The sequence below is a fragment of the Drosophila persimilis genome, unplaced genomic scaffold (assembly GCF_003286085.1).
Source record: "Drosophila persimilis strain 14011-0111.01,24,50 unplaced genomic scaffold, DperRS2 tig00003938-arrow-arrow-pilon, whole genome shotgun sequence".
NCBI classification, from domain to species: domain Eukaryota; kingdom Metazoa; phylum Arthropoda; class Insecta; order Diptera; family Drosophilidae; genus Drosophila; species Drosophila persimilis.
The window spans coordinates 1-14,649 of record NW_020825709.1 but is presented as its reverse complement, the minus strand read 5'-3'; the positions used below and the strand labels follow the sequence as shown (position 1 = coordinate 14,649).

The 14,649-nt window shown below is 40.7% G+C and overlaps 1 non-coding gene and 1 pseudogene across 1 annotated transcript; both read left to right on the top strand.

Moving 5' to 3' along the window:
- The first annotated feature begins 1,702 nt into the window (after nt 1-1,702).
- On the top strand, nt 1,703-5,649 carry LOC6603698. Its single transcript, XR_048218.2, has one exon. It is a non-coding gene; the product is annotated as a large subunit ribosomal RNA (ribosomal RNA).
- Nucleotides 5,650-7,689: 2,040 nt separating this feature from the next.
- On the top strand, nt 7,690-10,472 carry LOC113567297 (annotated as a pseudogene).
- The last annotated feature ends 4,177 nt before the right edge of the window (nt 10,473-14,649 follow it).

The window sequence follows — 14,649 nt, the reverse complement described above, 5'->3', positions numbered from 1 at the left end:
TGTTTGAATGTGTTTATATAAGTGGAGCCGTACCTGTTGGTTTGTCCCATTATAAGGACACTAGCTTCTTAAATGGACAAATTGCGTCTAGCAATAATGAGATTGAGCAATAAACAGGTCTGTGATGCCCTTAGATGTCTGGGCTGCACGCGCGCTATCAATGAAAGTATCAACGTGTATTTCCTAGACCGAGAGGTATGGTCCGGTGTAAACCGCTTGAACCACTTTCTATGCTTGGATTGTGATACTGAAACTGTCACATGAACTTGGAATCCCGTAAGTGTGAAGTGCATTAAACTCGCATTTGATTACGTCCTGCCCTTTGTACACACCCGCCCCGTCACTACTACCGATTTGAATATTTAGTGAGGTCTCCGGATCGTGATCACTGTGACGCCTTGCGTGTTTACGGTTTGTTTCGCAAAGTTGACCGAACGTGATTATTTAGAGGAAGTAAAAGTCGTAACAAGGTTTCCGTAGTGAACCTGCGAAAGGTAAGGATCTATTTGTATGTTTCTATCTACCGTTACAAAGAATATATATATATGGCAATTTACCAGAACAAAATATGTGTTTTATAAAATCATAATTGTAAAATAAAATATATTCAGTGTGTATATATTATATGTTTATATTAATTATATGCCAATATACTCATTTAGTAGTAGCTATACATATAACATTGTGTTCTATGTGTGTAGCAATTAATATATAAATACATATTGATGATATTATTACAATACTATTGATTTATAAAATCTGTGTGCATATGTACCATAGTATGCACGCGTTGCGAATATGTATTGTCCATCATAGCTATGGGCATACATTGGTTAATGCAACAGCCTAAAAAGTACAATGTTGTACCTGATTTCAGGTTAATACTTTTATATAAATTGATAATTATCAAACAAGCCAAAATACATATTATATTATTTAAAAATATGGTAATATATCGCTTATATAAAACTAAGACATTTCGCAACATTCTTTAGGATAAAACTAAAATTTATTGAAGGAATTGATATATGCCAGTAAAATGGTGTATTTTTTAATTTCTTTCAATAAAGACATATCTGACAAATAAATGAATAAACAAATTTTAATCACTCTAAGCGGTGGATCACTCGGCTCATGGGTCGATGAAGAACGCAGCAAACTGTGCGTCATCGTGTGAACTGCCAGGACACATGAACATCGACATTTTGAACGCATATCGCAGTCCATGCTGTTTGGTACTTAATTAATTTTATAGTGCTGCCTTGGACTACATATGGTGAGGGTTGTAAGACTATGCTAAATAAGTTGTTTAAAAAATTTTACGAAATTTTTAAGCATATTGTATATTATTGGATATATATATATATATATTCATAATATTGATATTAAATGGAAACGCATTATCTCTCATTGTTGTATATATTGTGTGAGAAGAACGAAGAAAAATATATATTTTTTTTGTCCTTTTTGAATCAAATAATACTGAGGAATGTCTAGCATAAAAAAATAATTAAAGTTTTTTCATCTAGAATTGCCTCTTATTAATGTTTTCGAAAGGAAATTTTGTTGTAAATATAAATATTTAATATTCTTCGTGATATTCGTTTATAAAATACGAATATTATAATGATTTCATTATGAGAACGCTCTATATATAATAATATAGTGTAATTATCATTATAAATTTTAATATACGTATATACAACCTCAACTCATATGGGACTACCCCCTGAATTTAAGCATATTAATTAGGGGAGGAAAAGAAACTAACCAGGATTTTCTTAGTAGCGGCGAGCGAAAAGAAATCAGTTCAGCACTAAGTCACTTTGTCTATATGGCAAACGTGAGATGCAGTGTATGGAGCGTCAATATTCTAGTATGAGAAATTAACGATTTAAGTCCTTCTTAAATGAGGCCATTTACCCATAGAGGGTGCCAGGCCCGTATAACGTTAATGATTACTAGATGATGTTTCCAAAGAGTCGTGTTGCTTGATAGTGCAGCACTAAGTGGGTGGTAAACTCCATCTAAAACTAAATATAACCATGAGACCGATAGTAAACAAGTACCGTGAGGGAAAGTTGAAAAGAACTCTGAATAGAGAGTTAAACAGTACGTGAAACTGCTTAGAGGTTAAGCCCGATGAACCTGAATATCCGTTATGGAAAATTCATCATTAAGTTGTAATATTTTAACAATATTATAATAATAGTGTGCATTTTTTTCCATATAAGGACATTGTAATCTATTAGCATATAACAAATTTATCATAAAATATGACTTATAGTTTATTCAAATTATTATGCTTGCATTTTAACATAGAATAAATGTCATTAATTTGATAAAGTGTTGATAAATTAAAATTAATACAGTGCGTTAATTTTTCGAAATTATATAATGGCATAATTATCATTGATTTTTGTGTTTATTATATGCATTTGTATGATTAACAATGCGAAAGATTCAGGATACCTTCGGGACCCGTCTTGAAACACGGACCAAGGAGTCTAACATATGTGCAAGTTATTGGGAGATAAACCTAATAGCGTAATTAACTTGACTAATAATGGGATTAGTTTTTTAACTATTTATAGATAATTAACACAATCCCGGGGCGTTCTATATAGTTATGTATAATAATATTTATATTATTTATGCCTCTAACTGGAACGTACCTTGAGCATATATGCTGTGACCCGAAAGATGGTGAACTATACTTGATCAGGTTGAAGTCAGGGGAAACCCTGATGGAAGACCGAAACAGTTCTGACGTGCAAATCGATTGTCAGAATTGAGTATAGGGGCGAAAGACCAATCGAACCATCTAGTAGCTGGTTCCTTCCGAAGTTTCCCTCAGGATAGCTGGTGCATTTTAATGTTATATAAAATAATCTTATCTGGTAAAGCGAATGATTAGAGGCCTTAGGGTCGAAACGATCTTAACCTATTCTCAAACTTTAAATGGGTAAGAACCTTAACTTTCTTGATATGAAGTTTAAGGTTATGATATAATGTTTTGGTAAGCAGAACTGGCGCTGTGGGATGAACCAAACGTAATGTTACGGTGCCCAAATTAACAACTCATGCAGAAACCATGAAAGGCGTTGGTTGCTTAAAACAGCAGGACGGTGATCATGGAAGTCGAAATCCGCTAAGGAGTGTGTAACAACTCACCTGCCGAAGCAACTAGCCCTTAAAATGGATGGCGCTTAAGTTGTATACCTATACATTACCGCTAAAGTAGATGATTTATATTACTTGTGATATAAATTTTGAAACTTTAGTGAGTAGGAAGGTACAATGGTATGCGTAGAAGTGTTTGGCGTAAGCCTTCATGGAGCTGCCATTGGCACAGATCTTGGTGGTAGTAGCAAATAATCGAATGAGACCTTGGAGGACTGAAGTGGAGAAGGGTTTCGTGTGAACAGTGGTTGATCACGAGTTAGTCGGTCCTAAGTTCAAGGCGAAAGCCGAAAATTTTCAAGTAAAAAATCAGTGAGTAATATTGTCAAATCTTTTATGATTTTTAAATACTTGAATAATTTTGAACGAAAGGGAATACGGTTCCAATTCCGTAACCTGTTGAGTATCCGTTTGTTATTAAATATGGGCCTCGTGCTCATCCTGGCAACAGGAACGACCATAAAGAAGCCGTCGAGAGATATCGGAAGAGTTTTCTTTTCTGTTTTATAGCCGTACTACCATGGAAGTCTTTCGCAGAGAGATATGGTAGATGGGCTAGAAGAGCATGACATATACTGTTGTGTCGATATTTTCTCCTCGGACCTTGAAAATTTATGGTGGGGACACGCAAACTTCTCAACAGGCCGTACCAATATCCGCAGCTGGTCTCCAAGGTGAAGAGTCTCTAGTCGATAGAATAATGTAGGTAAGGGAAGTCGGCAAATTAGATCCGTAACTTCGGGATAAGGATTGGCTCTGAAGATTGAGATAGTCGGGCTTGATTGGGAAACAATAACATGGTTTATGTGCTCGTTCTGGGTAAATAGAGTTTCTATCATTTATGGTAGTTACTTGTTCCCCGGATAGTTTAGTTACGTAGCCAATTGTGGAACTTTCTTGCTAAAATTTTTAAGAATACTAATTGGGTTAAACCAGTTAGTTCTTATTAATTATAACGATTATCAATTAACAATCAATTCAGAACTGGCACGGACTTGGGGAATCCGACTGTCTAATTAAAACAAAGCATTGTGATGGCCCTAGCGGGTGTTGACACAATGTGATTTCTGCCCAGTGCTCTGAATGTCAAAGTGAAGAAATTCAAGTAAGCGCGGGTCAACGGCGGGAGTAACTATGACTCTCTTAAGGTAGCCAAATGCCTCGTCATCTAATTAGTGACGCGCATGAATGGATTAACGAGATTCCTACTGTCCCTATCTACTATCTAGCGAAACCACAGCCAAGGGAACGGGCTTGGAATAATTAGCGGGGAAGAAGACCCTTTTGAGCTTGACTCTAATCTGGCAGTGTAAGGAGACATAAGAGGTGTAGCATAAGTGGGAGATATTAGATTTCGGTTTGGTATCGACAATGAAATACCACTACTCTTATTGTTTCCTTACTTACTTGATTAAATGGAATGTGTATCATTTCCTAGCCATTATACGGATATATTTATTATATCTTATGGTATTGGGTTTTGATGCAAGCTTCTTGATCAAAGTATCACGAGTTTGTTATATAATCGCAAACAAATTCTTTAATGAGAAAATGCATTTATGTATTTTCAATTTGAAAATTTGGTATAACTCCAATTACTCAGGTATGATCCAATTCAAGGACATTGCCAGGTAGGGAGTTTGACTGGGGCGGTACATCTCTCAAATAATAACGGAGGTGTCCCAAGGCCAGCTCAGTGCGGACAGAAACCACACATAGAGCAAAAGGGCAAATGCTGACTTGATCTCGGTGTTCAGTACACACAGGGACAGCAAAAGCTCGGCCTATCGATCCTTTTGGTTTAAAGAGTTTTTAACAAGAGGTGTCAGAAAAGTTACCATAGGGATAACTGGCTTGTGGCGGCCAAGCGTTCATAGCGACGTCGCTTTTTGATCCTTCGATGTCGGCTCTTCCTATCATTGTGAAGCAAAATTCACCAAGCGTTGGATTGTTCACCCATGCAAGGGAACGTGAGCTGGGTTTAGACCGTCGTGAGACAGGTTAGTTTTACCCTACTAATGACAAAACGTTGTTGCGACAGCATTCCTGCGTAGTACGAGAGGAACCGCAGGTACGGACCAATGGCACAATACTTGTTCGAGCGAACAGTGGTATGACGCTACGTCCGTTGGATTATGCCTGAACGCCTCTAAGGTCGTATCCGTGCTGGACTGCAATGATAAATAAGGGGCAATTTGCATTGTATGGCTTCTAAACCATTAAAAGTTTATAATTTATTTTATAAACGACAATGGATGTGATGCCAATGTAATTTGTAACATAGTAAATTGGGAGGATCATCGATCACCTGATGCCGCGCTAGTTGCATATAAAAACATTATTTAATACAATGACAAAGCCTAGAATCAATTGTAAACGACTTTTGTAACAGGCAAGGTGTTGTAAGTGGTTGAGCAGCTGCCATACTGCGATCCACTGAAGCTTATCCTTTGCTTGATGATTCGATATATATAAATTTATTCTTTATATATGAAAATTATTTTTATATATTTATATGAATATATACCTATAAATGGTAATATATATATATATATTAAAAAGAATATATTTTATATAAATATGGATAAATTATTTATCCTATATAAATTACGTTGGCTTGAATATGAATATAATGTTATATTATAAGTTTGTTATACTTAATTACATATGAAATGATACTTATAAAAATTGTATTATGTGAACACACGAAACATAGTGTATATGCATATGTGCAAATGTGAATGTATATATGAAATAATATGAATGCAAAAAGCATGGAGTGATCGTATGTGGAACTTGGAAGTATTTCTAATATTGGAATTTAATGATATGTGATATGAATGCAAGAATTAAATAGTTTGGTATATAAAATGTGATAATATTATATGTTATATTATAACATGAGCATGATTTGATTATGAATACAGAAAATATAAAGATATATTTTATATACATATGTACAAATATATGTATATTTGGAGTGATCGTATGTGGAACTTGGAAGTATTTCTAATATTGGAATTCAATGATATGTGATATAAATGCAAGAATTAAATAGTTTTGTATATAAAATGACAATATTATGGATATGGGGAAACATTCACCATATCCTAAAAATTATAACATGAGTATGATTTGATTTTGAATAGAGAAAATATAATGATATATTTTATATACATATTTACAAAAATATATGTATATTTTTGAAATTGTGTTATAATGAATAAAAATAACAAATAACGCCGAGGTGTGCTATAAAGTATCAATATTAGGTTTTATATGGATATGGATATGGATATGGGAATGTTTCTCATATATAATATAACATTATAGCATAATCATAATGCGATTATAAATATAGAAAATATAAAAATTTATTTAATATAAATAGATATATTACGTGTATATGTGAAATTAAAGCAAAGATACCAGCTGATATGATATCTTTCATGTAAATGAATGATGAATGTAATGAAAAATAATTAATTTAATTTCATATGATATGGGGAACATACTAAGTCGGCAATGTCTGTTTATTTTATATGCGTATATATATTTTTCTTAATATATATGAATAATTTTGAAGTGATAGTATAATATTTTGTATTAAAATACGAAAAGAAACTATTTTTAAAAGGTACTCTCAAGTAAAAATACCTGATTTGCGGAAAGCGTGGCAGAAAACCTATATAGGGAGTGGTAGTCTCGTGCATGGTATATTTCATATGAAAATTTTATAATGAAAAATTATTAATTTATTTCATATGATATGGGGAATATACTTAGCCGGCAATGTCTGTGTATTTTATATGAATATATATATATTTCTTAATATATATGAATAATTTTGAAGTGATAGTATTGTATTTTTTATTAAAATACGAAAAGAAACTATTGTTAAGAGGCACTCTCAAGTAAAAATACCCGATTTGCGGAAAGCGTGGCAGAAAACCTATATAGGGAGTGGTAGTCTCGTGCATGGTATATTTCATATGAAAATTTTATAATGAAAAATTATTAATTTATTTCATATGATATGGGGAATACTTTAATTAATTTTATAGTGCTGCTTGGACTACATATGGTTGAGGGTTGTAAGACTATGCTAAATAAGTTGTTTAAAAATTTTACGAAATTTTTAAGCATATTGTATATTATTGGATATATATATATATATTCATAATATTGATATTAAATGGAAACGCATTATCTCTCATTGTTGTATATATTTGTGTGAGAAGAACGAAGAAAAATATATATTTTTTTGTCCTTTTTGAATCAAATAATACTGAGGAATGTCTAGCATAAAAAAATAATTAAAGTTTTTTCATCTAGAATTGCCTCTTATTAATGTTTCGAAAGGAAATTTTGTTGTAAATATAAATATTTAATATTCTTCGTGATATTCGTTATAAAATACGAATATTATAATGATTTCATTATGAGAACGCTCTATATATAATAATATAGTGTAATTATCATTATAAATTTTAATATACGTATATACAACCTCAACTCATATGGGACTACCCCCTGAATTTAAGCATATTAATTAGGGGAGGAAAAGAAACTAACCAGGATTTTCTTAGTAGCGGCGAGCGAAAAGAAATCAGTTCAGCACTAAGTCACTTTGTCTATATGGCAAACGTGAGATGCAGTGTATGGAGCGTCAATATTCTAGTATGAGAAATTAACGATTTAAGTCCTTCTTAAATGAGGCCATTTACCCATAGAGGGTGCCAGGCCCGTATAACGTTAATGATTACTAGATGATGTTTCCAAAGAGTCGTGTTGCTTGATAGTGCAGCACTAAGTGGGTGGTAAACTCCATCTAAAACTAAATATAACCATGAGACCGATAGTAAACAAGTACCGTGAGGGAAAGTTGAAAAGAACTCTGAATAGAGAGTTAAACAGTACGTGAAACTGCTTAGAGGTTAAGCCCGATGAACCTGAATATCCGTTATGGAAAATTCATCATTAAAGTTGTAATATTTTAACAATATTATAATAATAGTGTGCATTTTTTCCATATAAGGACATTGTAATCTATTAGCATATAACAAATTTATCATAAAATATGACTTATAGTTTATTCAAATTATTATGCTTGCATTTTAACATAGAATAAATGTCATTAATTTGATAAAGTGTTGATAAATTAAAATTAATACAGTGCGTTAATTTTTCGAAATTATATAATGGCATAATTATCATTGATTTTTGTGTTTATTATATGCATTTGTATGATTAACAATGCGAAAGATTCAGGATACCTTCGGGACCCGTCTTGAAACACGGACCAAGGAGTCTAACATATGTGCAAGTTATTGGGAGATAAACCTAATAGCGTAATTAACTTGACTAATAATGGGATTAGTTTTTTAACTATTTATAGATAATTAACACAATCCCGGGGCGTTCTATATAGTTATGTATAATAATATTTATATTATTTATGCCTCTAACTGGAACGTACCTTGAGCATATATGCTGTGACCCGAAAGATGGTGAACTATACTTGATCAGGTTGAAGTCAGGGGAAACCCTGATGGAAGACCGAAACAGTTCTGACGTGCAAATCGATTGTCAGAATTGAGTATAGGGGCGAAAGACCAATCGAACCATCTAGTAGCTGGTTCCTTCCGAAGTTTCCCTCAGGATAGCTGGTGCATTTTAATGTTATATAAAATAATCTTATCTGGTAAAGCGAATGATTAGAGGCCTTAGGGTCGAAACGATCTTAACCTATTCTCAAACTTTAAATGGGTAAGAACCTTAACTTTCTTGATATGAAGTTTAAGGTTATGATATAATGTGCCCAGTGGGCCACTTTTGGTAAGCAGAACTGGCGCTGTGGGATGAACCAAACGTAATGTTACGGTGCCCAAATTAACAACTCATGCAGAAACCATGAAAGGCGTTGGTTGCTTAAAACAGCAGGACGGTGATCATGGAAGTCGAAATCCGCTAAGGAGTGTGTAACAACTCACCTGCCGAAGCAACTAGCCCTTAAAATGGATGGCGCTTAAGTTGTATACCTATACATTACCGCTAAAGTAGATGATTTATATTACTTGTGATATAAATTTTGAAACTTTAGTGAGTAGGAAGGTACAATGGTATGCGTAGAAGTGTTTGGCGTAAGCCTTCATGGAGCTGCCATTGGCACAGATCTTGGTGGTAGTAGCAAATAATCGAATGAGACCTTGGAGGACTGAAGTGGAGAAGGGTTTCGTGTGAACAGTGGTTGATCACGAGTTAGTCGGTCCTAAGTTCAAGGCGAAAGCCGAAAATTTTCAAGTAAAAAATCAGTGAGTAATATTGTCAAATCTTTTATGATTTTTAAATACTTGAATAATTTTGAACGAAAGGGAATACGGTTCCAATTCCGTAACCTGTTGAGTATCCGTTTGTTATTAAATATGGGCCTCGTGCTCATCCTGGCAACAGGAACGACCATAAAGAAGCCGTCGAGAGATATCGGAAGAGTTTTCTTTTCTGTTTTATAGCCGTACTACCATGGAAGTCTTTCGCAGAGAGATATGGTAGATGGGCTAGAAGAGCATGACATATACTGTTGTGTCGATATTTTCTCCTCGGACCTTGAAAATTTATGGTGGGGACACGCAAACTTCTCAACAGGCCGTACCAATATCCGCAGCTGGTCTCCAAGGTGAAGAGTCTCTAGTCGATAGAATAATGTAGGTAAGGGAAGTCGGCAAATTAGATCCGTAACTTCGGGATAAGGATTGGCTCTGAAGATTGAGATAGTCGGGCTTGATTGGGAAACAATAACATGGTTTATGTGCTCGTTCTGGGTAAATAGAGTTTCTATCATTTATGGTAGTTACTTGTTCCCCGGATAGTTTAGTTACGTAGCCAATTGTGGAACTTTCTTGCTAAAATTTTTAAGAATACTAATTGGGTTAAACCAGTTAGTTCTTATTAATTATAACGATTATCAATTAACAATCAATTCAGAACTGGCACGGACTTGGGGAATCCGACTGTCTAATTAAAACAAAGCATTGTGATGGCCCTAGCGGGTGTTGACACAATGTGATTTCTGCCCAGTGCTCTGAATGTCAAAGTGAAGAAATTCAAGTAAGCGCGGGTCAACGGCGGGAGTAACTATGACTCTCTTAAGGTAGCCAAATGCCTCGTCATCTAATTAGTGACGCGCATGAATGGATTAACGAGATTCCTACTGTCCCTATCTACTCGAGTTGCTTTTTGACTGCCATTCGAAGCAGACGTGTTTTTCAAGCGGTCCGCTATACCGTCGTTCGAATTAAGTAAAAAGTGATTTTTCCAAGTGGAAAATATATCAAAATTGCCGCGAGATCACGCGCTGTTCGTGAGTGAAATCGGGTGTTAATTTGGTGAAAGAACAAAGCAGATATTTGCAAATTAATATTTGCAAAATAAACGCTAAAAAGAACCACGTGCGGAACCCTAGTTCGTAAACAAGTGCGAATAGTTCGACAACAAGTCGGAATAGTTCGACAGCACGTTCGAGTTCGAAGCTTTGGTTCGAAGCTTTGGCTCGAGTTCGAAGCGTTCGGTTCGTGTCTCCGCTGAGAAGTTGGTTCGAGTCTCCACTAAGTGCCGATTAGTTGAGTCACGCCAATAGAGGTAGCCACAACCCGCCGGGCTATGGAAATAGAGACGGAGGCCGACGCCAGCGACACTAGCGTGGCTAGTGTAGGGGCGAGCTCGTCGTCGAGCGTTCCCGCCCGCAGGCGGGGTCGGCCGAAGTCCTCAGCCGCCAAACAGGGAGCCAAAAAGATCGGGCTTGGGATTGGGCTAGCTGGAGAGCGGCCGATCCCAGCCGAGAGATCGCCGCCAACGTCGCTCCCCTTTGAGCAGGCTCCATCCACCTCTGCCGCTGCCGCTGCCACCACCGCTGCCAGTACTTCTGCCGCCGCTGCCGCCACCGCTGCCGCCACCGCTGCCGCCACCGCTGCCACCACCGCTGCCACCACCGCTGCCACATGCCCGGCAACTGACATTGTCGCGGCAGGCTACTCGGCCATCATCGCAGAAATGTCTGCGATAAGGATGGCGGTGAGCAAGGCTGTACTTAAGGGGCTGATGCCGCCCGAGGCCTCAATGGAAATCCTCGTCGCGACCAACCGGTACGACGAGTTGGTCATGGCCCTGGCTGGGGAAAAGGTGCGCCTGGAGGAGAGGGCAAGGATGCCGCCTCCACCGAGACCCGCTGCTGCTGCCCACTCGGGCACCACTGCCGTCACAACCGCTGCGTATGCGACAGCCTTCCCAGGCCTGCCCGCACCGAGCGCCGTCGCTGCACCGATCCCAAAGCCTAGGGATACCTGGTCTGCTCTAATAAAGAGCAAAAACCCGGAGGAGACCAGCAAGGAGCTTGTGGAGCGTGTTAAGAAGACCGTGGTGCCGACTCTTGGAGTCCGCGTCCACGAGGTTCGCGAGCTGAAGAGCGGAGGAGCGATTATTCGCACCCCTTCAGTGAGCGAACTGAGGAAGGTAGTGGCCAGCAGCAAATTCACCGAAGCGGGACTGGAGGTCAAGAAGAGGCCGGAGACCAAGCCTCAGGTCGTGGTGTACGACGTGGACACGTCCATAACACCGGAAGAGTTCATGGAGGAGCTCTTCACAAAGAACCTGGAGGAGACCATGACTGCCGCGGAGTTCAAAAAGTCGGTTCACCTGGGCAGTAAACCCTGGTCGGTCACCGACGGCGCCACGATCAACGTGACGCTAGAGGTCGACGCAAAGGCACAGGAGGCGTTGCGCGAATGCGTATACATTAAGTGGTTTAGATGCCGCTGCCGCTCCTTGGTCAGAACATACGCCTGCCACAGATGTGCAGGCTTCGACCACAAGGTGTCGCAATGTCGCCTAAAGGAGAACGTGTGCCACCGGTGTGGACAGAACGGCCACAACGTTGCACGGTGTCCCAACCCCGTGGACTGCCGCAACTGCCGCTTCAAGGGGTACCCTGCAGCACATTCCATGCTGTCAGCGGCGTGCCCGATCTACGGAGCGGTACTGGCGAGGGTGCAAGCTAGACATTAATGTTTAGCTTCATCCAAGCTAATTGTGGCCGTGGCCGAGCGGCTGTGATGGAACTCGGAGCCATCATGCGCAGCTCTGGCCGTCAGTTCGCACTGGTCCAGGAGCCGTACGTCGATGGAGCAGGGCGGATTACCGGCCTTCCTTCTGGAATGCGAGTTTTCCAGGACCGCCGAGGAAAAGCTGCTATCATCGTCGACGAACCGGACGCCATCTGCATGCCAATGGAGACCCTTACCACGGATTTTGGAGTATGCGTCAGAGTTACGGGAAGATTCGGCTCAATCTTCCTATGCTCCGTGTACTGCCAATTCGACACCGACTTGGCGCCGTACCTCAGGTACTTAGATGCGGTGCTGCTGCTGGGCAGCCGCACTCCTGTCATCTTTGGGCTCGACGCGAACGCAGTATCCCCAGCGTGGTTTGGCAAGCTCTCCGAACACAATCGGGGGCAAGCTAACTATGCACGGGGTGAGCTGCTGTCTGAGTGGATAACCGAGATGAGAGCCGGCGTGCTCAATGAAGCCAGTCGGGTGTTTACATTCGATAACCGTAGAGGCCAAAGCGATATCGATGTGACAATCGTCAACCAAGCTGCGACTATGTGGGCCACATACGATTGGGAAGTGAAGGAATGGGACACCAGCGATCACAACATGATCCATGTTGTGGTGACGACTGACCCGAACGACACAGTTGAGCCCATTGCTCCTGTGCCGTCATGGAAGCTTTCCAATGCGCGCTGGCGATTGTTCGAGGAGGAAGTGGTAAGGGAGATTGCCGAATTACCGGAAGACATCGCCGAATCGCCGTTGGACAACCAAGTGTCTGCACTGCGCTCTGTAGTGCACAGTGTGTGCGACAGAGTGCTGGGACGCAGCACACCGAGAGCCGCGAGAAAAGTAGTTTGGTGGACTGCCGAACTACACTCCAAACGCCGAGAGGTCAGGAGACTGAGGCGAAGGCTCCAGGACGCTCGTCGGCATGAGACCGACGCAGCAGAGGAACTTGTGCTCGCGTTGAGGATCTCCTCAGCGCAGTACAAGAAGCTCATCCTGAGATCGAAGGAAGACAACTGGCGACGCTTCGTGGGAGAGAACAGAGATGATCCATGGGGGCACGTCTACAGGATTTGCCGAGGCCGCAAAAAGAGCACGGAGATTGGATGCCTTCGAACGGATGGTAGGCTGGTCGCAACATGGCGCGACTGTGCGGGTGTGCTCCTTCGCAACTTCTTTCCTGTTGCGGAGACGAATGCACACATTGCCATCCCGATCGAGGCTCCACCGGCCCTCGAAGCTTTCGAGGTTGATGCATGCGTTGCCAGGTTGAAGAGCAGACGCTCTCCCGGCATGGACGGCATCACAGGTGCCATTTGCAAGGCATTGTGGCGTGCCATCCCTCAGCACATGACAGCGATGTATTCCCGCTGCCTGGAGACAGGGTATTTCCCAACGGAATGGAAGCATCCCAGGGTGGTTCCACTCCTGAAGGGACCCGATAAGGACCGGACCGATCCTACCTCATATCGGGGTATCTGTCTGTTGCCAGTGCTGGGCAAAGTGCTTGAGGGCATCATGGTGAATCGTCTGAAGGACACCATTCCGGATGGCTGCAGATGGCAATTTGGCTTTCGCCAAGGACGTTGTGTGAGGATGCTTGGAAACACGTCGTGAGTACTGTTTCGGCCAGCCGGTCGAAATACGTGCTCGGAGTCTTCGTGGATTTCAAGGAGCCTTCGAAACGTTGAGTGGAATGCCTGCACTACGCCGCCTCCTTGAAGCTGGGATGCCGAGAAGCAAGCTTTGTGGCGAAGTTTCTTCTCCGGCCGGAGTGCGAGCATCGTCAGTAGGCATGGAGTAGCCACTGTTCCGGTGACAAGAGGTTGCCCGCCAGGGGTTCCATAAGTGGTCCATTTATATGGAACATCTAATGGACGTGTTGCTCAGCGCTTAGAGCCCCTTGGTGCGCTCCGAGCGTATGCTGACGACTTGCTCTACCTTCATCGAGGGAATGCCCGATCAGAGCTCGAACAAAAAGGAGGAGAGTTAATGTCCATCGTAGGCGCTTGGGAGTTGAAGTCGGCGTTGCCGTTTCAACTAGCAAGACGGCGATCATGCTGCTCAAAGGCATACTTAGACGGCCGCCAGTGGTACGGCTTGCTGGAGCAAACCTGCCATATAAGTGCAAGTATCGGTACCTAGGCATCACGGTCGGCGAGCGGTTGAGTTTTCTAGCACATCACGGGCTTGCGTGATAAGTGACCGGAGGAGTCGTAGGGGCATTGTCGCGCGTACTGCGGGTCGACTGGGGACTCATCCCCGCGCAAAGCGGACAATATATGCCGGACTCATGGTGCCCTGTGCACTATTTGGTGCCTCGGTTTGGTCTGTCGTGACGACGACGCAA